Source organism: Dermacentor albipictus, chromosome 4 (genome assembly GCF_038994185.2).
Source record: "Dermacentor albipictus isolate Rhodes 1998 colony chromosome 4, USDA_Dalb.pri_finalv2, whole genome shotgun sequence".
NCBI classification, from domain to species: Eukaryota; Metazoa; Arthropoda; class Arachnida; order Ixodida; family Ixodidae; genus Dermacentor; species Dermacentor albipictus.
This window is the reverse complement of record NC_091824.1, coordinates 121,400,017-121,428,016: the sequence shown is the minus strand read 5'-3', so window position 1 is coordinate 121,428,016 and position 28,000 is coordinate 121,400,017. Positions and strand designations below refer to the sequence as shown.

The following is a 28,000-nucleotide window of genomic DNA, read 5'->3' as shown; positions in this document are numbered from 1 at the left end:
CTGCTTCAGTGTAGGACGGCGTGCTCGTTTGTCTCGCCGTCGCAGACACCAGGGTCGGCGGGGACTCAAGAAAAGTGATGTTTCCTGCGCGTCTCCCATCCGCTCTTTCTGCTTTGCTTCTTCTCTCATCAGCCCAAGACGCGTGCACTGCATGGACGGATGGACGCTGAGCGATCCCGCGGGAGTAACCGCCGCAACGACCACCATCGTCCGTCCCTCCGTTGAGAGCCGGATGGCCCCGGTTCGACGGGACGCCGCCTCTCTATCGGACTCCGACGATGACGTTCAGCTGGACGCGACGCTCGAGGTTCGTACATCAACGGAATCCCCCCCCCCCCTCTTTTATTTTTCGTTTTCGAGCCGCCAGCTACATTAATGATCGCCGCTTTGGCTTCTTATAAAGCTTAGGAATGTAACGTTGCTCCAACCACGGCAGTACCTAGAACCACGTGCGATGAGTCTTGATCGAAATGACCTTGTAGATTTTCTGTTTTGCCCCAGTCGGGGTAGGGCTACAGAGGTATCGCTCGCTGATCGGCACTCAGAGACATGATTATGTGTCCTTGCAGCGTAGGAATGACAAAATTTTTACGGATTTCTTCTCACCTACTACCGAATGGTATCGAGCACTTGCGATCAAGTTTTACTAGGGGAGAAAGTGCACTCGACGTCGTGATTCACTCGCGAGCAAACCTCAGCACGATTCAGATATATCGCGCACGTACAAGGCGACAAGAAAAAGCAATGCGGACGTCGTAAGCTGCCGCCTGGTAGTAGTGCCGCGCTTTTTACCGTTTAAAAGTTATTCTTTTTTTCATAATCAACTGCTTATCTAACACTTATCCCCCCCCCCACTTCCCCTTAATGAAAGAACTGAATTTATTCTTAATTCAGACGCACTAACTCGAATTGACGAGTGCACTAGAAAGTTCGCAATGCCATGTCCGGACTGCAGTCCTGGCTTTGTCGCGGTATGTCTGGTCCGTATACTTTCGCTCAAATAAGTACCTATTAGTGTGAAGTGTTAAGCACTGTTGCATGGAAATAAGTTATTTCCCGTATTTAAGCGGTTCAGCAACTGAACCTTGTGTGTTTTGATCGCTGTGTATGACCAGGCAATATTCGCAATAGCTGTCCCTGAACTCCACAATAGAGAACCAATGATTCGTAATTTCCTTCAGTTGCGGGCAAATCTGTTTGTTTACCCACGTCGAGGTAAAACGCCTAACATAGCCTTCTGCCAACGATGCCGTCAGCCGACTTGCGGCCGGTGACATGCAAGGAGAAAGGAAATATATAGGCTGTTTTAAGCAGAGTAAGCCTTAAACTCGCACGCACGGATTAGTTATAAGTTGCGCCTTGCTTGGTGTGTTCTCAGGCTGTGCAATATGCGCAGGATGTTTTGCTCGTGAGGGTTTCAGTCAGTTATGCTAAGGTAGCTGCACGACTGGAAATATATTGATCTGTAACTTTACTTCGTGCTAGCCAATGAACTGAGAGAAGCGCTTCATTATAGCCACGCTGGTTTGGAACACTATCACGATATGTTCTCGAGCTGCAATAGCAGTGCGTTTCGCATTAGCGGCTTTTTGGATTTTTGTAACCACGGCAAAGATTTGGTTTTCTTCTATGACCATGAATTGCTTGCTGGTATTGTGAACTTTTGTTTCTTTAGAACGTATGGAGCACAGCACAAAAATAAAGTAAAATATATATAGATAAGTGAAGCCGATACAAAGCAGGTTATCTGAAGCTGAAAGACATCGCCTCGCGAACAAAACTTCGCAACTCCCGGAAGCTGGGGCAGGCCAATTTGTCTTGCACCATGGCCCGTTAGAGAATAAGCTGCCGTTGTAACCGCCCCCGAAGCGAGTTCTCTACAAACCGAGGATAAGTGAGAAGCAGCGTTTGGCGTCTCTCCCTTCTGCTATTGTATGCTTCGAACAGCTGTGAGCGCTGGCCCATAACAACGTGAGCCCTTTCACAGCCTGTAACCACCATCACAGGTAGTCTCTGGCCTCGCATGCTCCTACTTTCTTTCGGCCTTGCTTGACTCATACGAAGCACTTAGCGTCTAAGAAAGCAATAAGACACACGAAATCGATATTCGTTCGTGTCTAGAGACAAGCGCGTACGAAGAGAACACGTAAAAGGACGAGAAAAATGGGGAAGGGGGTTGTAAGTGAGCCGGTTGCACAGTGGAAATAGCGATGCAATACAGGTATTACTGACGGCCCTCTTATTGACAGTCTGTTGCCGCCATTACGGGCGGTTTGGATTGTCTGCTCTATAACTACACTGTCTAAAGGATGATGTTAAGAGCAACTCGCAAACAGCAAAATGTCGCTGAGTATTCAGCATACGCACTCAGTGAGCAGGATGTGTTTCACATCAACAGGTCAACATTCTGAAAACGGTAGCGGCTCACGTACGAAACTAGCGCGGCTTATGCGCGCGTGAAATCAGGACCCCGAAGCGACAAAGGGGAGCGAGAGCGAGACTGTTGTACAGCGGAAAGTGCGGCACACGCGGGGCACACATTGCGACCGGCGGATTTAGCCTCATTGCGCTCATTGAGAGAGCCGCTCGGCCGCCGGCCTTGGACTCGTTGCTGTCTGGCGAGCCAGCGCGTTCGCTGACTCGCCGCCGCAGCGCAGACACATGTGTGCATGCCCTGTGCGTGTGTGTGTGTGTCTCCTCTGCTCTGGTCGTACTTCCCGCCGTCCTGCTGCACTGACTTGCTCAGGCCGATCCCATGCCCATAACACACGTGCAACCGTTATTTTATTACTGTTTTTCGTTGGCCGTTTCCGATGTCAGTGACAGTGTTGTCCCCGAAAGAGAAATGTCTATAAGCTCAGCGGTAAACCACCGCACCATTTGGGAACACACACAGAATGCCGCGACGGAACTATGCGACGCCCGCCGCGGTCTAAATCGGTGGCCCTGTTTGATTAAAAAAATGAGGGGGAAAGGGAGAGAGAGAAAGAACAGAAAATAAATCCGGTGACTTCAGCTGTTTGTAACGTCACATCTGTCTAGCTTCATGTCACCACAGCTAGGTGTCTTTAACCTCACGCATCCAGCGATGATACTTGTGCTGTGCGTTCCTGCGTGTGGGCGGACTGGGCGCTGCCATTTTGTGGTCTGCGGCCTGACCTCAGATTCCTCGAAAGCTTGGCGGCGCGCCGCAAGTGATCATTTGTAGTTGGAAATAACGAAGCGAATACCGTTGCTTACACTCGGTACGGTTTAATTCTGTTCGTCGTCAGTGGTAGTACATAGGAAGCTCGGGTTTAGTAACGTCAAAAGTAACTTTCCCTGACGATACGAAAAAAAAGGAAAAAAGGGCGAAGAAAGAAAGGACACAAAAAGTGTATTGTACCAACACCACCTAGATTAGCTAGGTGGTGTTGATTGTACGGTGGCAGCTGTGAATGTTCAAAGTAGGAAGAAAGAAAAACAAGAAGAACCAAGGACCAAATTTCCCAAAGCCCTTCGTTCGTTCATTTGTTTTGCCTTTGGCCAGCCACTTGGCTAATAATATGTGAACATTACAATTTGCTGTCACACCCTGATACGAAGTTATAGCGAAAAGCCGTTTTCGAGAATACGGGTCAAAGTAAAGCTTGAGAAACGTTATTTTAACATGTTCGCCGAAATTTCGGCAGCTGAGCATAAGAAGCACGTGATGAGCGGCATAAATTTTGCGTCGCGACTGGTCAGCAGCTGCGCCTCAGGTTGAAAGGGTCATAATCAAGACAGCCTAACGCTTAGTTCCAAGTTTTACTCGCTTGCCGTCGCTTAGTCACCCTTGTCTTTTCACACTATCCTAGAAAACGACTGTGACTTATGGTCGCTTCTATTTCACATTACGCGGCATGTATATACTTATGCTGCCAACATTACCGCGCTTGTACAACGTCACTATGTTGATGTGCGTATCGTTTGAACAATAATACTTCTCGAGCGATTCGACTTTTCGCATCAACAGCAGTTACCTAAATGTGGCTTAGTCAGTATTGCGACTCAGTACGACATTTTTTGTACGTTCTCCTTTCTTCGAGATGTGTGATAATTTTTGCCATCGTATAGGTGAAGAGTGTCAGAGCATCTTCCAGGGAGCGTTCCAGAAAAGGTACACCCCTCTTCTGTTTCTCAGTTTGGCCCTGTCTTCAGAGACCGGACAATTTAATTTCAATCCATCGACGCTCGAGACACATGCGTGACTCATTTAGGAAGAGAGCTATGCACTATCTCTCACAAGACCCTCCAATCTCGTCGAAGAGAACTGCGATATCACGGGACGTTCTCGCCCCTAATGTGAGCGAGAGGCCCTATTTTGCAGTTTCTATCGTAGCTGGAATTATGCACTGTGAAACAATTGACACTGTTAAACGTGTATAAGGGTGTAAATGTGTCTATAACTTAATTATCACACCCTTTCACCCAACCCAAAAGGATGTAAGGGTGTGATTTATAGAGAAATTTACACTTCTAAGGGTGTAAATTGTTTTAGTGTGAGGCCAATCTGCGCCGCATCAGAGAGGTCATGCATTAATTTTTAATGCCTGGGATACCTTACCGCGTGCATAAATCTAACTGCACGAGCGTTCTCTTTACCTTTTTCTATTTCTTTTTCTTCCTGTATTTCGCCCCCATCGAATGCTGCCACCGCGACGGCGAATCGAGCCCACGACCTCAGGTTCAGCAGCAGTACGCCATTGATAAACGCGGCAGATGAGGCCATCACAAGCTTACTACAAAAATACATTCCAATAGATAACAGCCTAATAAGTCTGCCACAGCTATCTCTGCCGTTCTACTACAGTTTGGCTTATGGGCTGCGAGTTTTCTTTTATCTTTCTTTTTATCTGTCTCTTGCCTTAGCATTAATAGTATCAAAGCGGAAAAATCTGGAAGTGTGTGGAATGTGGGAGCCAGTTGCATGATATAAATTTATATATATATATATATATATATATATATATATATATATATATATATATATATATATATATATATATATATATATATATATATATATATATATAGATATATATATACATATATATATATATATAGAGAGAGAGAGAGAGAGTGTGTGTGTTTAACTGACGGTGAGTCCGTTCACTCCTCGAAGAGTCAGAACGTGTGACAAGTGAGCTTCTGAACAAGACTTTGCCATGTGTTGAAATTCGTTTATATTATGGATAAGAGGTGCGGCGTAATGCCTTACCCATTTATCTCACATTTGCCGCTAAATATATATATATATATATATATATATATATATATATATATATATATATATATATATATATATATATTTCATCTTGCTGTCAGCCTTGATGCATAAACGGCCTCCCACTGTCACACCGGCCTATACGCTCGCCCCAAGCTGACGAGAAAAAGCGGCACCACTCGACTCTCACCCCGCCGCCGTCTCAGCGACGGGATTCCCAGAGAAGCCCCCTCGGAGGCTGCGCATGACTCGTCGCCCGTTCTGGACTGCGTCTTTCCGCGCCCGCGTTATTAACGCTCGTCTTTTCACTTCGCTATCGTTGGATCGCCTTGTTTCCATAGCGAAGGCTTACGCCTTAATTCCTCCCTCTATTTCCGCCCACAGTGGCACGAGGTACGGCTTTGTTTTTTACCTCTTTCTTACTGCGCGTATTTCGCCAGTTTCGCTTTACTTTTCTCGTATTTTGCCGCTGCCCATACTTCGGTGTTTCCATTACTGCTTCATCTTCTCCTAAAAGAGAAAGAAGAAAGTAAAAAAAAAAGTTCGAGGAGATTTCTTATCTGGCTGAATTCTTTCAGGCCTTCCTTTCTCGTGTTCTTTTTTTTTTCTTCTTCTATCGGACACGCACGCAGCGTTCATGCAGTGGTGCGGGGCAGCGGCGGCATTGCGCCAGCCAACCTAGCGCCGCCTAAAAGGGGTCGCGTTTCCTGCAGACGCCCCCGGTCGCAGGCTCTGTGCGTAAAGTGATAGGGCATGGGGGCCCCCAGTTATCTTCTTGGAACACACTGCTCCCGTCCCACCATGTCCCGGCAGTTCTCCGGTCCCCCCTTTCCACCTTACTCGCCCCTCTCTCTCTCCCTCTCTGTCGATTTTCTCTTTGATTTTACTTTCGTTTTACGCTCTCGTTCTATACCGCCTTTCTTTCTCTTCTCAGCGACCTTCCTCAATTGGACCCGTGGCTTATTTTTTTGTTTCTTTTCGTTTTTTCTATAATTCTCGGCGACATTCAGTTGGCCCTCTTGGTCGCTGCCGCACTTTCCCGCTGCCTCTCAACCTCCTCTTGTTCCTGCGATGCCATATATTCTTGTTTATATATATTTTTCGTTTATTTTCTGATTTCCATATTTTCGTCTCCTTTTCAAAAAACTTCTCTTTTTCTTGGGCACGCGCCTTTCTTTTTGTCTTTCCCGTCGCGTCCTTTTGTCGCCACGTTCCGTTCGGTACTATCTCTCTCTCGCTCGCTCTCCCGTTTTGCGTTTATCACACCAAGCAGGCGCCGGGCTCACTATCCGGCGGAAGCGGAAGCAACCAAGAACCGCCGCAGAGGAACGGCGGCGCGCCTGCGCCAACCGGAAGTTGGATTAAAGAGTTCATCGTCCCGTTAACGAATGAGGATCGTGCCAGGCGCCGAGTCCCCTTAGGCGTACTCTTGTATGTTTGTGCTTTACTAATTAGGCGCGCGCTGTGCGATTGCCGAACGAGAGTGACGTTCTTCGATGGCGAACGTTCCGTGTGTCGCGTATGCCATGCCGTAACGGAATGCCCGCTTATTATCTAAATTAGAAAATTGTCGTTGTGGCTATTGGGTACTTCTGTAGACACACGTAGAAACGCACAAACAGACGAACGGGTGCGCTTAATTGTAACTAAAGCGAGCCTCTACAACTAAGAGCTACGACAAGGGCCAACCGTCTAGTACAGTTACTTGATGGAAGCGTGGTAATGGCATTTCCTTTAACTCCATGGGAAGACACCCTTATGCGCTATACTTATTAGCACAGGTTGCCAAGGCTGTATAGCCTTTCTTGCCTGAAGGAACACCGCGACCACTAGGTCATTCGCAGTTCTGACGTCATAGCTGTTTCTCGCGACAACGGCAGCACACGCGAGACTCAAGCGCAGCAGCGCAGGATCCGCGCAGCGCTGCCACCCCGGTTGTATTGAAAGAAATAAAAAAAATGAATAACAACCAATCAAAAACAGGCTAACGCGTTAATCGCGCTTGTAAAAACTAGGGTTCAGATTAAAGTAAGTCCGGCACAGGGTAGGCTTATTTAGCCTCCGAGTTCCTAAATTAGTTATGAACTTCAGAGATTTGGCTCGCAAAGCCGCAGCTTTAGGGTGTATAATCGCATGTATTAACACTGTCGCGCGGAAGAAAAAAGAAAGAAAAGAAATAAACTAAGCACGTTCCAGTACTACAAACTAATTAACTCTTCCGTCGCCCTCTACTGCGGCATGCGTCCCTTCTGTCGGATTACACAAGGCGCAGCACGGTAACAAAGCACACGAACCACTGCATCCGGCGCCGTGACAGAGCAGTGTGCCACGCCGGAGAGCAAACAGACAGGTCGTAAGCTGCTCTTCGCATACGTGGAACTATACAGCGGCGCATTCGGCGAAACACTTTTCTCACTGCCAGAGATCGCAGCTTGTGCAACGCTCTTGCAAAACCGTAGCTGCTGCGAAGCATTGCAGGTGGGCGACGGGCTCCGCGCATGCTGTAGCTTTTCGTCGAAATTCCATGTGCCGGGTTTCACTACGCTGACATACATGTACGGTGCCGGTACACCTTGTCGAGCAATGATAAACGAAACGCACAGGGAAAGGGCAATGTGCGTGATTAGTGGGTATTGAGGCGCTCATGATCGTTGACTGACACCGGTCGTGTTGCATATATTTTGTCGCGAGGTCAGACACTCGATGCACACATGTGTTCTACAACCTGGCCACATCAGCGTAATATGTGTGTAAGACGAGTAACGAAATTATTTGCATCAACATTTTTCGGGGCATGAAAAGTTGGTTACTGGCGCGCGATAATCACAAACGCGTGCACCGCATGAAAGGTAGATTACACCTATCACTAAAGAGGTAAGCGTTGCTGTAGTAAGCGAACTTGTCAGCCAAGGAGCACGCAAAAATGAAACACGAGTGGCGACACCACCTTGCATACCAGCACCAGCTCCGTGTGACATAACATATTTTGACACCGTACGCTCGGCGCTAGATATATGTTTAGGCGTGTACTATATAAGGGACACTGCATTGGAAAGTGAGTCGAGGCCCAAAGTCGCAACTGTTCGAAACTATTCCTGCAGGGAAACGGACAAAATACGCGGCAAAATAGAAGGAATATATATAAATATATATATATATATATATATATATATATATATATATATATATATATATATATATATATATATATATATATATATCAGTGGCGTCACACTGACGTTGCGGTTGCGTCGCGAAATTTGAAATGGGGACTTTGAACTTCGTTTGCACCGGCCATAGTCAATATTTTGAAGGCAAATAAATAGAAATAGAGTTTTGAAAGAACGTACTGTCGCTTACAGTCTAAACTTATTTGGATTTTTTTTCGGCGTCCGTTTAAGGTAAGCGTGAAAGTGAGCAGGGTGGAGTATGAAAGAAGCAACGTAGACAGCGAGACGCTCATTGGCATCAGAAGGAGCCGCCCCAGTGTTCCTCAGACTTTGGCGTGGCCGACACTGCAGCACCTAATTCAGGTTCCTTGTGGCACGCTTCTTTCCCTGTGTCTGTCGTCACCCGCGTCGCCTGATAACATGACCCGCTAACGGCGAAAAATGCTGCTTTGGCGCGTCGACTCGTGCACCTTGACGGTATCGCCGGCCGTGATTTTAAAGAAAGAACACCCGTGACAAGGAATTTGAGCGCGGGCACCAATTGTTGATCAACGCTCAAAGCTTGGCTCCGGTGGGTCGGATGTTCGCGATCGTCACGCAGGAGGAGCGCGACCAAACCGGAATCGCCTCTGAAGCTCGTATTCGTCGAACACTTCGAATATGTTCGCGCGATCCCACAGCACACGCTCGCAGCTCATCGGGAGCTCGGCAATTAGTTCGAGTCGAGCCAGCCGCACGGCAGCCATGTTGACACAGCGCGATAAAGATTGGAATCAGCCTGCGTACGGCCAGGCTATGTTCCCAGCTTACTTTCCAAGCTTGTCCTAATCTAGCGGGCTGGCTTACGGTTTCGTGCAAGCGACTTATCGCCTAGGGAAGCTTAAGACTCCATTAAGACTGAAATCAGTCTGAAAACGTGGATTAGGCTGGACTAAAGAGTTTTGTACAAGTTAGCCCTGGGCTCCTATAACGTAAAACTATTCCAATATGTTTTCAATCCAATCTCCTGACGTCAAATTTGCGTAACCGCCGACTCAAGCATCGGGCGGTCACCCGCAGGGTTATCTGAACAGACCAATCAAATACTCTCCTCGTTCATAGGAGGGTACTTTTGTTTGATTGAATAACGAACATCATTGCCTATACACTGAGCGGCTTGTCTTATTTAATTAGCTGACAAGAGGCGAGGATCACGCCCAAGTTCAGAGGGATTCGATGAGGCTGAGCCACTGCACTGAAAATCGATAACCAAATGAAGAGGGCGGTTCCGGCGTCAGCGATTGGTCCGCTTTCCTTTACTTAGCTTGCGGTGGCTGGTCGAAAATCGCGGCGGCATGCCACGTACGCTTAAGAATGAGGCTAAAACAACGTATTCTCAGCTCAAAAAAGACGGCAGAACGAGGTCGTACACGTGCCGAAAGTGCTCGAAAACGTTACACGGCCATGCAAAAAGCTTTGTTATCCGCAAATAAACCCATGCTCTCCGGCAGGTGCGAGTAGCCAGTGCCTGAGCGATCGGCGGCAGCCATCTTTTATTCATTTCGCAGCGGGGCAGCCTGCTGCTATTCAGAAGAAAATTCAGTTTTGTTTGTCATATTGATGCATGTTTAACACGTACACTTCACTTTGACGCGGTGAATTTTTGCGATTTTGTGACGTCACGTGACAGGCAGGTGCAGTGGGTGCAGCCCGAAAACTTTTGACCAATAGACGAGGGCTAATGGCGAAAAGGAAATAACCATTCAGAAATAACCATATTTCTTTTTTTTTTGGTTAAATCATGCATAATTAGGGTGCACACGCATATCAGATGAGGAGCTGTCCCGGTTGTCGTGACGTCGCGTTACAGAAAGGTGAAGTGGGTCGGTCCAAAAATAGTTTTTGACCAATCGCGGATAGCTGATTGCCGAACTGGAGAAGTTTGGAATAGTTCTACGTTATAGCGCCCCTGCAGTTGACCTATGGTAGGCGAGTCAATGTATACTTTGGATTGTATATAAAGTGTACTTTGAGTACTTTAAATTCTTTCCCCACCTCACCTGCCAAGAAAGTAAAGGTCGCGCACTGAAAAAAAAAAGACACTGAGTACATTTGTCCTTGTAAGCGTGATTGTTGTAAACGATCATGTAACGAGCGTGATTCTTGGGCTATCTTTGACATCCATGCAAATCTGACGCAGTACGCTGATCTCCAAGTTAAGCAAACCACACTGTTGGTAAGCGGCGGCGAAGTCGCGCGGAACCCCAACCAATCTCGAGGTCCAAACAACCGCTCCCTCATCGCTGTCATCAGAAAGCAAATCTAGCGGGGGCACCATTTTACATTCGGGTTGGTTAAACGGCTCAACGTCCCCTGAAAACATCGCACCGCCGGTCGGCAATACTGAGTGGCGCAGTCGGACGAGTCCAATCGTAAGGCTCATAATTACTGCCTCTTTTGGGCGGCCGACGCCGATCTTGCGCAATCTGGTAGTCCGCGCGGTTTTGCGCAATCTGGTAGTTCGCGCGATGCGCGCGCAACGCGGGCTCTACACGTTCGTATAACGGGCTCCCATCAAGCTCTCGTAGGTCGGTGGTCTCTAGCCCCCCCCCCCCCCCCCCCTCCTTCATCTATATAACAAACGGCAACACATCTGCCAAGTTTCCGAAACGAGTTTGCTAAATGACGCGTCTAACTCGCGGGCGGCCGCCACCGCCGATGCGTCCGGGGGTGGGGGGGGCTGCCGGCGAACGAGCGAAGCACAGCGTGCGCGGGCGTTGCGCGAGCCCTGACGCTATCGGGGGAAGAACCGGGGCGCCCGATTCGGCCGCACTCATTCAAGCCTCGTTACCAATGTGCCGACGGTCGTGCTCGCCGAGAGAGGGCGTGCAGGAGGCGGCGGTGGCGACGCCATTAGGCCTAAGCAGCGGCGAGCCCTCGCTCGCCAGACATCGCTCCCCTGCCGGGAAGGGCCTAATTCGATCAGGGCCGTCTGTCTTGATAGCGGCCACTCGTAAACTGTTGCCGACGCTGGCTGCGAGCAGGCGCGAGTGCCGGGCACCTAGGCTCTGCTACTTCGGCGGCGGCGGCCCGTGGGCCTAACGGTCGTCGCCGGACGTCTGCTGCCTCCTAAAGAAGCAGCGCGCCGAGCCACTCTTGTTCGCCTCAAGGCGGTGTTGCCCTATTGGCCCGCCCGTCGTAGATAAGTGGCCCATCTCTCCGTTCTTTTTCTTCCTGTTAATTTCTGTTTTCTTCCTTCTTCTGGTAGGTTGGGTCTCGCCGTGGAATCGCATGTGCGTCTGTCTGCGTCGGGGATCAGCGTCTAAGCAGATGCTCGGGCGCGTTTCGGCGGCACATGCATGCGAGTACGAGCCTTTACAGATGTCTATGTACAAAATACAGTCGCAACCAGGGAGAGCCTGAAAACGTGTTTCTACTGCGCGGAAAGAAGAAACAATTTACCGAAACCACATCGGCTGTAGCCTCGTTGTCGTTTCATTCTTGTGCGTTGGTCAGTAGCTTTAAACCCACCAGCTCAGCTTTCTGCCTGCTACTTTTCGTATGTGAATGCTTTTTTTTTTTTTGCTGATGTAAGCGATTTCTAATTTTTTCTTTGCTTGCGAGCAGGCGAAATACGCCCATTAACATGTAGCCTTGGCTACGCTGCTGACTATGGTGATGGGCAGAGAGGCAAGCATGCCTAAATGAAACGTAATCACCTGTCTGAAAAACGCTTGCTGCATTATCAAAGGAGCGTTTCGTGCAGTTTCTTTTCCTTATTAAAATTTTTTTTTAGACCGTTCCATTTTTCCCTCGGCTCCACGCGTCGACCTACATCGAATTTTCGACTTCCACCAACCCTCGCAACGAAATTTTCAATTGACAACGCGGGTTCAAACAGTTCCGTAGCACGTTGCTCGGTGACCATGTTCACCATAGCTTTTGTACGAGAAGCTGTAGTGGGGGTTCAGACGTCGGCTTTTGTTTGTACTGTGCTACTCGACAAGGTACTACGTCCTCCCTGGCAAAGACGGAACTGAATATAAGAGGACGTCGGTGCGCCTGACGCGGCCGTCGCGATAATGGCGTCCACGCGTAAAAGGCAGGGACGACCGTGCGACCGTCCCCCAACGTTTCGCGCTGCCGCCGTGGAGTAAATTAATCGACGCTTTCTGCCCAGCGGTCGCGCGCAGGGAAAGAAAGTTCGGGAAGCAACCGGAATGTGAGCCGTGGGACGCTGCCGAACACTGCTTCTCTGTCCGCTCATTAGAGCGCGACCGCCGGGCGCGGAAACCCCGTTTAGGTCACGTATGCGCGCTCTCGGCCGCGTAATTCCTTCCCTATGGCGACGAACGATGGAGAGAGATTTTTTTCTCGACTCGACAGTTGACCTCGCGGCTACGACCGGACACCGCGGCTAGCGCTGTCCGTACATACCCAGCGTGCTGCGGAGGTGGCGAGGTCGTGAGCGCCTGTCGGAGTACGGGTAGACACGCAGGCAGGCTCTGCGGGAAATCCGCGGCCCGGCAGCAAAGTAAAACACAGAGAAGGCGGTGACCGCAGCGACCCTGTTGGCGCGTGGTGATGGATGAGAGGAAATTGCAGGCCATCCCGAAAGGAGGGAAAGGAAAAGGGAAGGCGGGGGGATGAATGAAGCGGTGGAAGTGGCAGTGTATATAGAGGTGGCTTGACTTTTGCCTGAACGTCACTCTCTCGACTCCCCTTCTCCTTTTCCAACGCACACACACACACACACAAGCGCGCACACACGCAGGTCTGCACTTGGAGTATGTTGGAGCGTTTCAGAGAGTCCCGGCCCTTTTTTTTTTTCCCTGACATCCCCCCCCCCACCCATCCAGAGACCCGTGCCACCTCTGTCGTCACTTCCGCCACTTCTAACTTCCGGTGTGTCGGCACGCCGCCGCTGGCTCGAGAGGGGCTTCTTCTAAGCTCGGGCAAAGCCGTGCCCTGTGGCCTCCCGCGCCGAGACACGCTGTTTACTTTGCGCCCGCCGCGTCCGCGCCAGTGATGGTCCGAGAGTTCTCGTGCCCATGCTTCCCTTACCCTGAAGTTCCGATCTCCTGCTTTATATTTTTGCGCCCCACGCTTATCGCTCTATTTCTTATCACTCTCTTTATTTTTAGTCTGCCATGTCCCAGTGCGCATCTTCTTTATTAGAGTGCGCGTGCGCGTGTTGCTGAAGCCTTTGTACACTACGGCACGGAGCGTGAAAGGCAACGAAACAGATGTAAAAGCGAAGAACGTTGCTTCAGCCTGAGCACCACCTTTGTTATAATGTAAATTTGCTTCTTTCTTCGCTCCCACCGAAAACGTTTTTGTAGCGTCAACAGCTCCTTCCTGCTTTTCTTTTTTCCAAAGTCGCTTCGCGATTTTTCTTTGTTGGTTCTTGTTTCTTTTTTTTTTGTCGTGCGAAGTATTCAATGCTCGTACTTGTTCTTACTGGGCAGAGTTACTTTCTCGTTATATGAACGCATTCGGAAGTTACTCGAGGACGTTTACTCAAAAGCGGAATACTCGTGGGCAGAAAGATAACTAGTTTGATGAATATGCTACGCAGCCGGTAAATACTTTATGACAGAGAAATAAGACCACTACCGTTGTTGCCTTGGGCTGTATCATCACTAAATTGGCTTACTAATAACTGCCAAGCGCCTCTGCTTCACACGTCTGAATGTCTTTTTAACAGCAATCATACAACGATGTGCGCTACACCACGTATAAGAGCCCACGCCTTAAGGTTAATACTTTGTATTAACCCCTTCCCCTGTGTAATGTAGTAAACCGGACTTGCGTCTGGTTGACCTCCCTACCTTTCCTTCCTTCCTTCCTTTTACTCCTCATCCTATAGGTGCGGGTGTTATAACGTAGGCAAAGACATGGCAAAATAGCACGAGCAACAGATAAGGAAGTTCGCGCAGTCCGGACTTCAAATACCACTGAAGGTGTGGATTTTTTCTTGCTTTTCGTTTTTTTTTTCGACAGGGAGAGAAACCAATTGTCTTTGGAGAAATGACTGCGTAAACATGCAGCGATATATATAAATTTACACAGAAAGCAATGATATACTTGTGGGCTCAACTTAGAGTCTGCAAGATAGCACCAATATTCTTAGCGAGCGACATAAACTCCTATTGTGCGTGTCACTTTGTTATCTGTATATAGCATCGAAATATCACAGCAACGGCGTCAGTGCTGCTCACAGCCAAAGTCTCAATCGCAAAGTACCCGCCGCAGTGATGACGGTGCCCGTGTTGTCGTTTTTTTTTTTGTGTGTGTGTGTGTCTCTATATGTTGTTGTTTGTTCGCGCTTTATTAGGGAAATGTAACGGCTACAAGAAGTGAAGGAGCATTGTAGCTGAGCACCATGCAGGTCGCACGTTCGATTCCCGACCACCATGATCGTATCCCGACTCGAGAGGCATGCATGCATAAAAGCGCCTGTATAAAGATGTTTTTACGTGTTATAAAGCATAACCTGCATGAAGCAAGAGTATCACTTCTACCCTGCTCAATATATTCTGATTCATTCACTCACGCACTGAATTACTCGCTCAGTCATGTCGCTGCTTTACGCGCTCACCCTATTATTTACTCACTTACCGGCTTCACTAGCTGACTTCCTGACTATAGTCAGGAGCTAGTGAAGATCTGAGTAAGCTATAGCTTACTCAGATCGTGTGTCTCTATACACACGGACATACTGAACTTTGTGTGCGTCCCTATGTGATGCTCTGCTTCGTCCACGTTTCTTTTGTGCTACGCGTATAATGCTTTCGCGATCCCGTACTAATGATACCATCCGCGTACTGACTGATTCAACTCAGTCCCGTCCTTCTCACTCATCCGCAGAACAGCCAACTCACCTACCCGCTCGTTCACTCCCTCGCAATGTCCACGAAATTAAAAAAAAAAAAGTGGTGCCGTTTCGCCCGTTATTCCTTCCCATCGTCATCTCTACAGTTCCTCTGTCGGGAACGCAAAGCTCCGGAGCGACTTTCCGCATTGAGCGAAATCGCTTCAGCGGCGCGAAAAACCTGCGTTTCGAGACGAATAAACAGCCAGAGTGCGCGCTGCATGCCGGTTATAACCGGAACGAGTGCGTTGGGCTGCTGCGGGAAGCGGGAGGCGAGCGAGTCTCAATAGTTGCCCGCACTCGCGTTCGCTCACAGCGAAACCAGCGGGCCATTTTACTACGCTAAGCTGGCGAGCCATAAAGTGGTGCGCTGCTCAGCGCGTGGGTCTCTCCTTTAGACGCCCGGGGAGTCGCCGCGGCGCCTCATTTGCATAACGTTCGCTCGCTTCGGCACGCTTTTCTCTAAGGCCTCTCTCTCTCTCTCTCTTTCTCTCTCACTGCGAACGCTGTATACTCTTTCTTATGCACTTTCACCTATCACGCGTCCTTTCCCGCAAAATGCCTCCTTTCCCCGATTTCGTAATCATCTTGAGAACATAAAAGAAAGAAGCATTATCTTCCAGAGAATGCTGCAAATGACGGATGCCAGGGAGTGGCGATCCCTGCAGTGTGGAAATCACGAGTTTTGCTTACACAAGAGTGTGGGGGAAGTTGCGCCTTATACCTTCCGGAAGTGCACGTTATGCGAAGCTCGCATACACCGACCCTTTCAATCGCAAAGGCCATCGGTCATCCCGAAGCGCTGCCTTCGAGCGTCTGTCAGTGAGAGTTTTGATTACCTAACTTGTGCAAACATCGTCTATAACATTCAGTTAGAAAAGCTTGCTGAGGAGGGACAAGAGATCCAGACAGACCGCTGGAACAGAAACTGCCTGCTATTTAAGTGCCTGCGCTGATCTTACAAACACAAGAGCAGCGCATACTTCAATGCCTATGGAAACATCGACTACCACATGGCATTCCAGTGCTGACATATACTGTTTGTTTGCTACACGAATATTCTTTCTTGCCGCAGAGAGTGCTAGCTTCATAGCAGCACTGCCCCTCCGTATAAAGAAAGAAAATAATCCACTCTCGACATCGCACACACGAAAACAAATACATGCAGGTATCAAAACATGATTCTCTTCATGCATTGTGTCATCCCAGAAGAAAAAATAAAATAAAACGAAAGCTGAAATACAAGTGGTCTCAGAGCACAGCTATACACGCACGTTTGCGTCCTTCGGCACGCAACAGATGTTTACTACCGCGTTTTCTAAGAAGCCGACGACACTCTATGTATTTGCAATTTTCTTCCTGAATAAAAAGAAGGAAACTGCTACGGGCTGCCGAGAACATGCGACGGCTTGGGACTATGGTCCGCTCCCTGCAGTTTGCTCCCTTCTTGCCAACGCCGCTTTCCTCTTGATCGCAACCACACTTGCCCGCTTGGATTTCTGCTTTTTTTTTCTTTTCTTGTTTTTGTTTTTGTGGCCTTTCGATATTCCCCCGCTTCATTTCTCACAGCCACTTTCGCCAATTTTCCGATCGCCCCCTACACTGGCCGTTCGTCTCTCGTGTTTTTGTTAACACGATTGCGCTGGTCTTCATGAGCTTCCCGTTTATTTTCATCTCTCCCTTTACCCCTAATTTTGTTGCTTTCTTTACCTTCGTCTCAATCTTCTTCTCACTTTCTGTCTGTCAGCACCGCCGAAGCCAGTTCGCATGTCATCATTGGCGAAGTGGAAAACTGTCGTAAAAGGCGTGAAAAGAGAGTGAAAGTAAGAAAAACAAAGGGCGCATTAGAAGGAAGGGAGACGGGGGAAGGGAAACGCTATATGCTCCCAAATTCCCTAAGAAAAAAAGAAAGAAGGGGAGCACGAAAAACTAAAGAAACACGAGACCGAAAATGAAGACAACAAATAAAGAAACCATTCGAGTCTCGTTCCCTTCATCAAGCCCTTTATCTCCAACCTCTGCCATTTCTCCACTTTGGAGAACCATTTTTATCGCCCGCTTCTCGACGAAACAAGGAGGCGTAAAGTAAGCTGCCTAAAAAGAGCGCAGAAAACGGGGAGGGGGGGGGGATCGTCAAGACAAAAGGAAAATTGGGAAGTAGGGAAGAACAAAATGGAAAAAGGCGGATCGGTAAGGCGACCAAGCGAGACCATAGTAAGAGGGTGTGGATGGGGGAAAGGTGCAGCAGGGAGGCATGGGGACCGGAGGGGATGGCGCGGTGGGAGACTTTAACCCATAAAATGAGGCGCGAGCACTTGGCCACGATACCAAGAGGAAGCAGCAGCAGGAGCAGCAGCAGCGGCTGGGCTGTGACTTCTTCTCGAGCCGCGAAGAGACGAGCCGAGGAAGGGCGGGTGTTGGCCTGCTTGCTCGCTGCTGCTGCGAGGAATACGAAAATAAGCGCGGAAGGGCTCCCGCCGCTGCGCGTTCTTTTAGTGCTTTGCGAGAAGGGTTAGAAGCGCGGGTTCGGCGCGCTAATCAAATAATTTGTACGGGTATATATAGAACGCGTGGGGCGGCGCACTCCTTTTCTCCAGTCTTTCACGCCCTCCTCCCGAGATACCGTCATTTGCGCTTGCGTTCCTGCACCGGGGCCCAGCAGATGCGAGGAGTGCCGGGAAAGACGGAAAGAATTAGGATTAAAAGGGAAAGAAAACGGGAGTGCGGGAGGCCGTAGCTCACGACGGACGAAATCTTTCCTTCTTCTCCTCCTTTTGTTGTTAGCTCCATTTGTTCTGGTTTATTTGTTTCCTGGCAAGGCAGTTCCGGGCCCTTTAAGTGCTGCCGCATGCGGGAAAGGGTTGAAGTAGTATAGGAAGTGTGACGGAGGGTGGGGAGGTGGGCGGGGAAACGAGACAGATCTGCTAGAAAGATAGGAAGCGTCATTGAGTGAAGGTTATGGACAGCCCGAAATAAAGCCCCCAAACGGGCAGCGAACGATCAATAAGGCAGGCGCCATCTCCCGGTCGTTAATCGTACTGCGGCGTAAATATTGGATCGCTCCCGCAAACGGCCCTGGCGCGACGGCGCAATCGAGCATGAGCCGTTGGGAACGGGCACCAACTCGTTATCTCTTAACTTTAGTTGCGTGTACATTCCGGAGAGAAGCGGAAAACGCACGCGTTCTATAGTTTCGGTTTCGTAAGTGCGCATACTCTCGTTTCTTTTTTATACGAGCATTTCTATAATATGGCGGCATGAGATGACGTCACGGAAATGCGGAAAAGCTGCCGTGAATTTCAGTGGAAGTAAATGAAGGGGCCACCTCCATTGCACGAGACGAGTCAGTGTGCTTGTGGCTTAATTATCCATGTTATGAGTCACTGACTAACTCTCCCGCATAAGTTTTGTCCTGTGCTTTGGCGTGTTTGTTTCGTACAGAGTGCAAGAAAGCAGACGTGTTCGATTTCGGCACCTATGGTCACACTACTTGGTGGCTTCAAACAGCGCGGTACGGCTACGTGGTGCTTCAAACAAACACATTGGTTTGTCTTCCGCAAGTTACAACGTACGCCCCCACCATATCGAGAATAATTATTTGTAAATTGTAAAGCGCCGCCCTCTGCGAGGTTCGCTTATCCTCAAAAACCTTGCACCGAAAGATTCGCAAAAACAACCTGTGCATGTCGAGTCACACCGCTGCAAGTAAAAACGTTACGCATACGCACTGTTGCCACATCTGCATGCTTGTATGGATATTTGCACATCTTTTTTTAAATTATGGAGACATATACAGTGAAATTTCGACATTACTAAAGAAGTATTCCTGCGCCTACCGGGACATGCAGCCCATCTTTCTGCTCAATTTTCGAGTAGTGGTTTCCCCACACAACGGTCGTGCTCAGCGGGTGCACCAAGAACACGCTAGGCTTCCCGACGTGCCTTGGTTTTGCACTTGAGTGATGCGACGTTTAAGCCTTCAGAAATAGTTGGTGGTGGTTGACCTGACACCAGACCAACGAGCAAGAGCCTCTCAACGAGCAGTAGTGTGGTTTTAACATGTTGCTTCCTCTGCAAGAGTTCATACACTCTCATTACTTCTGGTCAGTCAGTCAGTCAGTCAGTCAGTCAGTCAGTCAGTCAGTCAGTCAGTCAGTCAGTCAGTCAGTCAGTCAGTCAGTCAGTCAGTCAGTCAGTCAGTCAGTCAGTCAAGAACTTCAGTGAGGTCCTGAGGAGTTTTAAGCCGTTAGAGATCCCATGCGGGGAGCTCCTCGGGCCGAAACCGTAGGCGACGCCCAAGTCGGGACGGGGACGTGGTGACGCTCCGCCAGTTCTTGGGCCCTCTGGACGGCCTTGAGCTGGTGTTTGAGGTCCGGGCTTTTGAGGGCTTCTTCCCATTCGGGCTAGAATATTAAATTACCGTGAATTATAAATCTGCGCCTGTTTTTATATGTTCTCCAGCATTCTCGCGGGAGCTTTTACAAGCTCGTGGTGATTTTCAGTGTACAAGCACGAACGTTACAAACATGTGTTCCGTACGCGAGCAAGACAGTGAGCAGAACGACCATCTCTTCTGCGCAATAATGTCGATCTTAATTGTATCTCCCATCCGTAAGAATATTAATTTCCTCTTGGACATAATTTCAATCGGCGATATTGCAGCAAAGCCTGCTTCGTCAATCCAAACGTGGGCGTAACGATTAACATCGCGATATTTCCTCTGAAAAGAATAGACGTCTGTGGATAGACAGTAAACAAATCCTGTACACACAAAGTACACGCTTTTACCAAGAACTACGTACTTCCCGGAATGGTTTTTCATACCGTGCTCTCTCATTCAGTGGCACACTGCGACCGTGTGCCGGTGCAAAACATAGATAAGTAAAAAAGTCCAGCTGATTTTTTCTGCGATGATCGTCTAAGTTATGCGAGTTTATTATTCGCTCGCGCAGCACACATGCCTTATTCAACTTCCATTAGAGCCAAGTGAACGGAACGTGACGGTGGGTCCGTTTAGCTTCGTCGCTTTTGCAGCCAAACTCACTGCGCGTCTCTGGGGACATTCTAACTCTACACGCGCGAGCCGAACATGCGCCTTCATATCATGACAGCACATCGGTGGCGGTGTGCTTTCGTTCGGCACGTGTTGCGACACCGCTTCTCAACTGTTGGCGCGGCCCCTAAGATGGGTGCTCGCTTACGATGCTGCAGGCGTTTGATTTCTCGTATAGTGGACTAGCTATTCTTATTCTACGAGGTCATAGAATCGAGGCCACATAGACATACGGAAGTGGCATAGAATAGCCAAAAGAAACGTTCTTGAACTTAAAACGTGCATCGCCGCATGTGAGAATACGCGGAACGACAGGCTTTCTGTGAATAGGGGTTTAGTTTAATGGTTAACTTTAACTACGCATGTCATGGCTCCAGCTCGTGCAAAGGCGCAACCTTTATGGCGCGTATTGTCTCGGTAGAGCAGTCTAATGGTGTATGCACTGCCATCTCCACCACCAGTTGGGCGCTGTGATAGCTTATCGGATTGTATCTTGTGTATTGTTGTGCATTGTTATGGTATATCCCACGTCACTATGTGCGTTATGTCCATTCGCCCACAAGAAACACCACATTACCGTAACCTCCGAGAGGTGCCTCTCGTACGGCTATTACTGCAATAAAATGGAGCCTTGTATAGTGCGCGAAGTAAACAGTGGTAGTTGAATGCATTGTCTCTCAATCTGTTCATGTCTGCAGGACGAACCGGACGGGCGCGTCACAGGCGGATTCCTCAGCTCTCGTCGCGCACATTTTTCTGCCAAAAAGTGCTTGCAGTGCTCCACGTCACCAAGGGCGCCCGAGGCGAACGTCACCGAGCTAGCAAGACAGTGAGCCTCCAGGTAAATTCCTAATTTCTGCGAACCTGGGCGAACGCTAGAAAGGCAAGCTCGTACGGAAGAGCATTTTGCCAGAACAGGCGCCGGCCAATAATGGCAACTTACAAGCTATTCGGGTGAGGACCTGTTGGGGCTGTCTTCACCCCACAAATAATCGATACATACAGAACGAGTAATCTGTTGTCTCCTAGAAGAACGGATACCTTTACCGTTGCTCAAATTTACGATTGTTTCGTGCACCGTTACTTATTGTGGGTATACAAAACAGAAAGAAAAAAGATAAAAAGAAATAGTTAATCGGTGTTTTAAGGCACCCAATGTCGCAAGAACTCTGCATCGCCTAGATAACCCAAGGAAGAGGATTGCACGAGTAGTAAATGGAAAGAAAGAAAAAAATAACAAAAGGATTCGCAAATGCTATCAGCATAGCTCTGACACGCGGGCGCAGCCCCTCGTGAAAAATTCTGCTTCGGAGAACTGATCCCGCCGGCTGCTTTCTCCCGTGTCGCGCTGCCGTTAGTCGAGAAAGCATTCCTGAACTGCGATTAAGCAAGAAGCCCGCACACTCGAGCAAAACGCAAGACTCCTACGTATAAAAAACGACGCCGCCCCCCCCCCCCTCTCTCCCCGCAGAAAAGATATATATACGTAATAATAAAAGAACAAGAACACCGGGTATGGTCAGTGCCGGAATCCGTTAAAAAGCTGGTCGCTGCTCGAGAGAGACCCAGCCAACCACAAGTAAACCGCCGCCGGCTGCCTCGCTTCAAAATCTACGGCTCTGCTCTTCTTCGTTCGCCGCGACGTTAAGCTTATTGGTTCGGCGGACACGGCGCAGAGGATAATCCTGTCCAGACTTCCTTCCTGGCTCGGCGTAGATTAAATAAGGGATTTGCAGAGTGGCGCACAGGCGGATACAAGTATACATAATAAAACGGGAAAACGAGAACGATTGGCCTCTGTCTCCCTCTCACTGTCTCTCACTCCCTTTCTTTTTTTAATCGCGTGTCCCGAAACGTTTCCCTGATAGGCGCGCGCACGCCGAGATAGCGGAGGAAGGACAACAGGCTTCGCTTTCCCCTCACTCCCGCATCGTCAACCGCGCTTCTCCTACAACACACAAATCTCTCCTGGTCGCCTGTCCCTCCTCATTCGCCTCAAGCGTGGTAGTCATTCGAGTATACTGTCTTTCGTTACATTTTAACGCGAAAGAGATCGGTTCTTTATAGAGACGGTGAGTTACCGCCATCCCCCCACCCTTTCCCTTGTCTCTCCCTCTCTTTTCTGCCTGGTATAGGCGGCTGCCGGCATATGACGCTTTAACGACTGTGGGACTCGCCGTCGTTCCGGCTTCGGCCGGCTCGCATCGGCTCCGGAGCTTCCTTTTCGCGCCGGAGAGGAAGAGGAGTAAGCAGACCGGCACAAACACGCAGCTCACGCGGCTACCCGGTTCTCGCATCGCAAAGGAAGAAAACAAAAATAGGACACGCCGCTGCGGTCTCGACGAAGCAGCAGCACAACAAAGCAATGGTGAACATCTCGCGCTTACAGCGGGGCCCCAGGCCTTGGCTAGCTAGCCGGCCCCGGCACCAGCGGAGCGGCCACGCCGGCGTGATTTCCACGAAAACCTCTCTCTTCGATCGATTTGACTCCGTACACACAGCAGCGTCGGCGGCAGCAGCAGCAGCAGCAGCAACGGCAGCGGCTGTTTTCTGACCGTTCATCCAACGCAGTTCTCTTTCAATCGCCCGTCTGGTGCTTCGCGTGTGTGTTTGCACTTTCTCCCCTCTCGCGTGGCTTCGCTTGCGCGTTCAGTGCTTTACCACCGGTTATATATGTCTGCGTGTATGTGTGTCTGTGTGTGTGTGTATAAAGCCAGTTGTCTCATTCTCCTTTTTCACTTCCTCCTTTCCCCTTGCTTCCTTCGCATACCCTTCGGCTCCTTCGCGCGGCAAATTTCGCCGCTCTTTACATCGAAAAGCGAGTTTGTTCTTGCTGTTTTGTTTGTCCCCAAAGAGGCTTTTCTGAAATGTTTCCTGCAAGGTAGGTCGACGGGGCCGGGAGGAAGCACCGCGCACGCACCACGTTCTCAGTCCGCTAAAGGCCGAACATTCTCTAGGCGGAGAAAGAAGAAGAAGGGGGGGAACCCCCGTCGATGTTTCCGAAGAGGGAGAACGAGGTCGAGAACGAAGATGCGACGAATTGGACCTCCAATTTATTGGCATGCTCCAGAACTCCGGCTGCTTCAGTGCGCCCGCTTCACTTCCTGTGTGTGCTCGTCTCCTTCTACTGCTGGCCGTCTCTTTCTCTTCTTCTTTAGTTTTTTTTTTCCTTTCTGATACCGTGGTTGTTCTCGTACGTGCCCCTGCCCTCCTGCTGTACCACGCTTCCGTGCGCAACTCCCTATGCGTGCAGCTTTAACCCCGCCGTATTCAGAGTGTGCTATTGTCCTTTACTTTCTTTCTTTCTTTTTTCCTTTGTTTTCTTTCTTTGACTAGGAATTCGCCAGTTCCCTCTTCTCTCGCTTATCTAGCCTTCATGCGGTGCTGCGACCTCTCGTCCGAATTCGTTAAAGCTGCGCTGTTAGAACTCTATAGGCTTTCGCACACGTAAACCGTGGTTCTCTCTTTTTTTTTTTCATGTACAGCACGCTTTTGTATCTGCCGTCTCCGGCGTATTCGTTCATAGCCAGCAAGGTTCACTCTAAGTGCACACAGATGAGCGTTCGGTACCACGAAAGACACCCTATTTCTTGCACTTGGTAGCATCATTGTAACGAACCCGTTTAAGAAACTGTACTTGCCTTCGAAGATTGGCCTTAAGCGCCAAGCGCTAACCGCTACCGTACGAATAGTTTCCCGCATTAAAAAGCCTATGCTGAAGGGAGATAAGAAGATGTCAACGACCGAAGAGCGGAGACGTCGGCAGATTGGCATTATCATTCAGTCGTGTTCTGGCAACGCCTAGGTGCGCTGAGATATGCTAAATAATTGTGGAAGAAAGCGCGCCGAAAGCATCGACTTGCCTAACAACTATTGCCGTGACTTCACTTATTAACTAGCCCAACAGCAAGCTCTCTTGAACATATGGATATATTCTATTGAATTCCAGAAATCTTGATCTGCGTTTCAGTAAGCTCGCCCTCCCTCCCCTTTTCATCCCCGCCAGCCTGATTATTTTTTCAAAATAACTGTACATGCTTTAGACATATGCTAGCAAGCCCACTCAATCTGGTCTATTTATGGTGCACAGACTGCGTGTTCGTGTATCTCTATAGAAGTTCGAGTTTGTCTATTTGTTGACCACTTTCTCTGAGATGTCTATGAAAAACCAGCTTGGCAACTAAACCACAATTTGAAAAAAAAAAGTTGTTGGGAGTTGTCTAAGTATGCGTAAGCATTGCGCCACTTATCTCCACGCAGCGCGGTGTCATTATCAATATTATGAAACTTGATCTGAGCAGTACAAACGACAGAGCTGCTGCGGCACTAGCTGCTGCGAATGGCGGTGCAAGGTGAATTGATGACGCAAGCAAACTACTGCAGGTGGTGGCGCAAGGTGCACTGCTGACGTTCCGGTCATTATAAGCCGTTATCGCTCTTTAGCGCCATATCCATTCGCGTCGAACCGTTATGAACCGTGACCAACCGCATTTCTGCGGCGTCTACGTATGGCATGGCCGCACGGGCCATATCTTGAAAGCGACCTGCGATGAGGACAGGGAGCACCGACTGCTGATGGCTACGTGAGCGCTGTGTTCTCGCCTCTCAGTTCGTGTTCAAGCTAGATGCAGCACGAAGGCGAATTCGCTCGCTGCTGCTGTCCATATCTTGAAAGCTGTAGTCTTATGTGTCGGACGGACAGATGGACGGACGGACGGTTTTCCTCATTGGGTAAGCATAAAAATGCTTACGCATTTAAAAGAAAGATTTAGACTCGCTGACGACTTCTTTTTGTAAACACCGCGTACATTTCATTGACCCAACCGTATAGAAAACATGAAGCCCACTGCACGATTATTTTCATACAAAGTACGCCGTCTAACTACTCGGGCATATATTAGCGGGATAGGAAGCAAAACTTGTCTCCACCTTGTCCAAGCAGCAGATATTTTTGCACTCTTTAGGATGCCAGTTTGGCAGCTTACACTTACCTTGGAGCGGTAATATCCAGTCGTTGAAGGGGACAAGTGTTTGTCTTTTTCGACGAACTTTTGTGGAAAGGAAGCATGGCAAAATGAAAACTACATGAAATAAACTTTCATAACGATCGCTGTCAGACTCTAGCGTCGGAATTTTGGTGCATTCCAGATGGTTCAAATCAGTACACAGTGTTTAACTGCAGGTTATCTCGTTGCAGTTGCAGTTTTAGTTCCCTGTCGTGTACAGCTAAAAAAAAAAAGAACATTTAGAGCCTTTAGAACAGGTCTGTTCGCCATGGGACGAGCGAGCACTCGTAAGGGTGCAAAAAAAATGTTTATTACGCCGCGTCGTTCGTGTTTATGCTGGTTCTGTCTGCGCAGGGAACACGAAACACTCCGCTGGTTCCTGGGAGCCACCGGGGCTCGCATCGTCGAGATGCTGTCACTGGCAGCGACTCTGGGGACAGCGAGACCGCACCTCGGCGACATGCCCGCATCTCTGTAGCTGCCGGATGCGACTCGATAACGCCGCCGCCCTGACCCGCCGTCACGCGCTATCCGGCCAACTCAGGAAACGGGCGCAGAACGGCAGCCACGGCGCAGCGGAGTGCCAACGACGGCCTCCTCCGGCACGCGGCAGCTTCTCGCCTTCCGCGAACACGGCACGACGCTCTCTCTCTCTCTCTCTCCTTCTCTCCCTCTTCCGTCGGTAATTAACGGCGCTACCGGCCACCGCCACGGCCGGACAAGAGAAAAAGGGTGAGTGTGAAAAAGGCACTACAGTGTGCTCTGCCCACACTCCTAATTTCTCTACGTTTATACTATTTTCTTTCCCCTGCGCTACCTTCCACACCCCTTTTCTTTTTTTTCAGGCGAATAGCGCAAGCGTGCAACCAATGACGCCGCCGCCGGCCCAGAAGCCGCGGCGGGCCACGCGTCCTTCACCGGAAACGGAAGCGTCTGTCTCAACACGCATCGACCGGATCCAAGTTCCGTTTCCACGTTTCCTTATCATTCGACTGTCCAGACTGCTGTTTTCCGAGGCCTGGACGGAGAACTGATAAGGGCTTGTGGTGACATTACTCAGCGGTTTGAAGGGGAGAGAGGTGGACCTGCGAGGCGCTCCAGCAAAATGGCACGTTGCTGCCTGCCATTTCCCCTCCCCCTCCCCCTTTTGTTCTTCCCTCCCCTAACTTCCTCACCATGCTTCTCGTCCTCTCCTCCGTCCTGGTTCCCAGAGGGCGACATTGGCCACTCTCCACTCGTCCAATCTGCTTTCTTTGCGGAGTCGTTTAGAGCATGTTCCCTTTGTTCACAAAATGCCCGTTGATTACAGAGCCTCCCCTCCCCACTACCTTCTCCCCACCCCCTCTTTTGTCTCTTATCGCCACCTCGCGCGGCAGCGACGGCTAACGCCCCAGGGCTCCAGCCAGATTTTTCAGCCACGACGAAATCAATGACGCCGGCGTCCGACAAAAACTTGAGAGCGCCGATTAAACTTTGGCTGCCGGTCTGTCGTTATCTGGCTCTGGGAGAGAAAAATATGACCGCAGTGGCTGTAATAGTGAGGATGGAAACAACGTTGTAAACCATTTTACGGCTTTAGTAATGGCCAAGGTATGTTAACGGCATGACTGAAAGGTGAAGTATCGCGCCCGTCAGGAGGTTTTATTTGTTTCCACAAGCAAGGAGGTACATGGTTGTGGCGGAAAAACAAGAGGAAAAAAGCTGCGGAGGAAGTAGCTTTACTGGCCCCAGATGCTATATAGAGTCACGTTTCTCGTTCCGTAGCCCAGGGGAAGCACACCAAAGGGAGGCCCTTGCGATAAGGGCGTTAGAAGGAGTCGACATGTGCGCTCGCATAAACTTTTCGCTGCCGTAACCTTGATATCAGGATGTAGAAAGCATAGTTCAGTTAGTCACGGTTCGACGAAGAGACGAGTCGAGGGAAGAGGACAGAAATACACAAATCGAGCGTTAGTAGTGCGCCTCCCTACCATCGGAGGCTAACTCTGTAGCGATAGCAAGCGCTACCACGAGAACATTGGATGCCAGAGTGCCACATGTCGATTATGGCACGCGCCTCCCTAGCGTAGCAACTTGTGCAATGACGCAAAACTCGGCACTGCACAACTATTTATGGTCCTTGCAGGATAGAGCCCACACTATCACGCATTCTGCCGGAATTTGGTGGTACGGAGCAGTTTTATACATTATATTTACGCCGCATTATCAGTTAAAGTAACCCGCGTAAAGCTTACGTTGCGGCTTGAAAGCTTACAATTGTAAGCGCTAACGTGACGCCGAATACACGTCCCCTGTCGCCGCAGGTCTGCGACTGCAGCTGCAAAAATTTCTTGTCGCTGTCACTCTTGCGTCGAAGCAACACGATACTAAGGATTCAATGCCCACATGACAGTCGAAACCAAAGCTTTCTGGCGTGACTGGTAAAACAGCTTGCGCACTTAGGCGACCCTGTAATGTTAACTGGAAACTGCAGTTATGGCGCTCATTCCCGCCGCATTGCTCTCAGACCGCGTCTATAAGCAAGATCTACTTCACTTCCTACACAAAACACTAACCCTTCAAGGAGACATCGCAGAGTTGCTCTTCTCCAGAAGCTCCAGAGCTGAGAAAATGACTGAGCTATCTAAACATTTGCGTGAAAGCAGACTTTCTGAGAGTTCAGTGTGAGTAGGC

The 28,000-nt window shown here is 49.4% G+C and overlaps 1 long non-coding RNA gene across 1 annotated transcript; it reads left to right on the top strand.

Annotated features, from left to right (window-relative positions):
- The first annotated feature begins 16 nt into the window (after positions 1–16).
- LOC135917750 (uncharacterized) lies at positions 17–27,872 on the top strand. Its single transcript, XR_010569401.2, has 4 exons — positions 17–307; positions 21,020–21,162; positions 25,682–26,059; positions 26,173–27,872. It is a non-coding gene; the product is annotated as an uncharacterized lncRNA (long non-coding RNA).
- Positions 27,873–28,000: the final 128 nt, after the last annotated feature.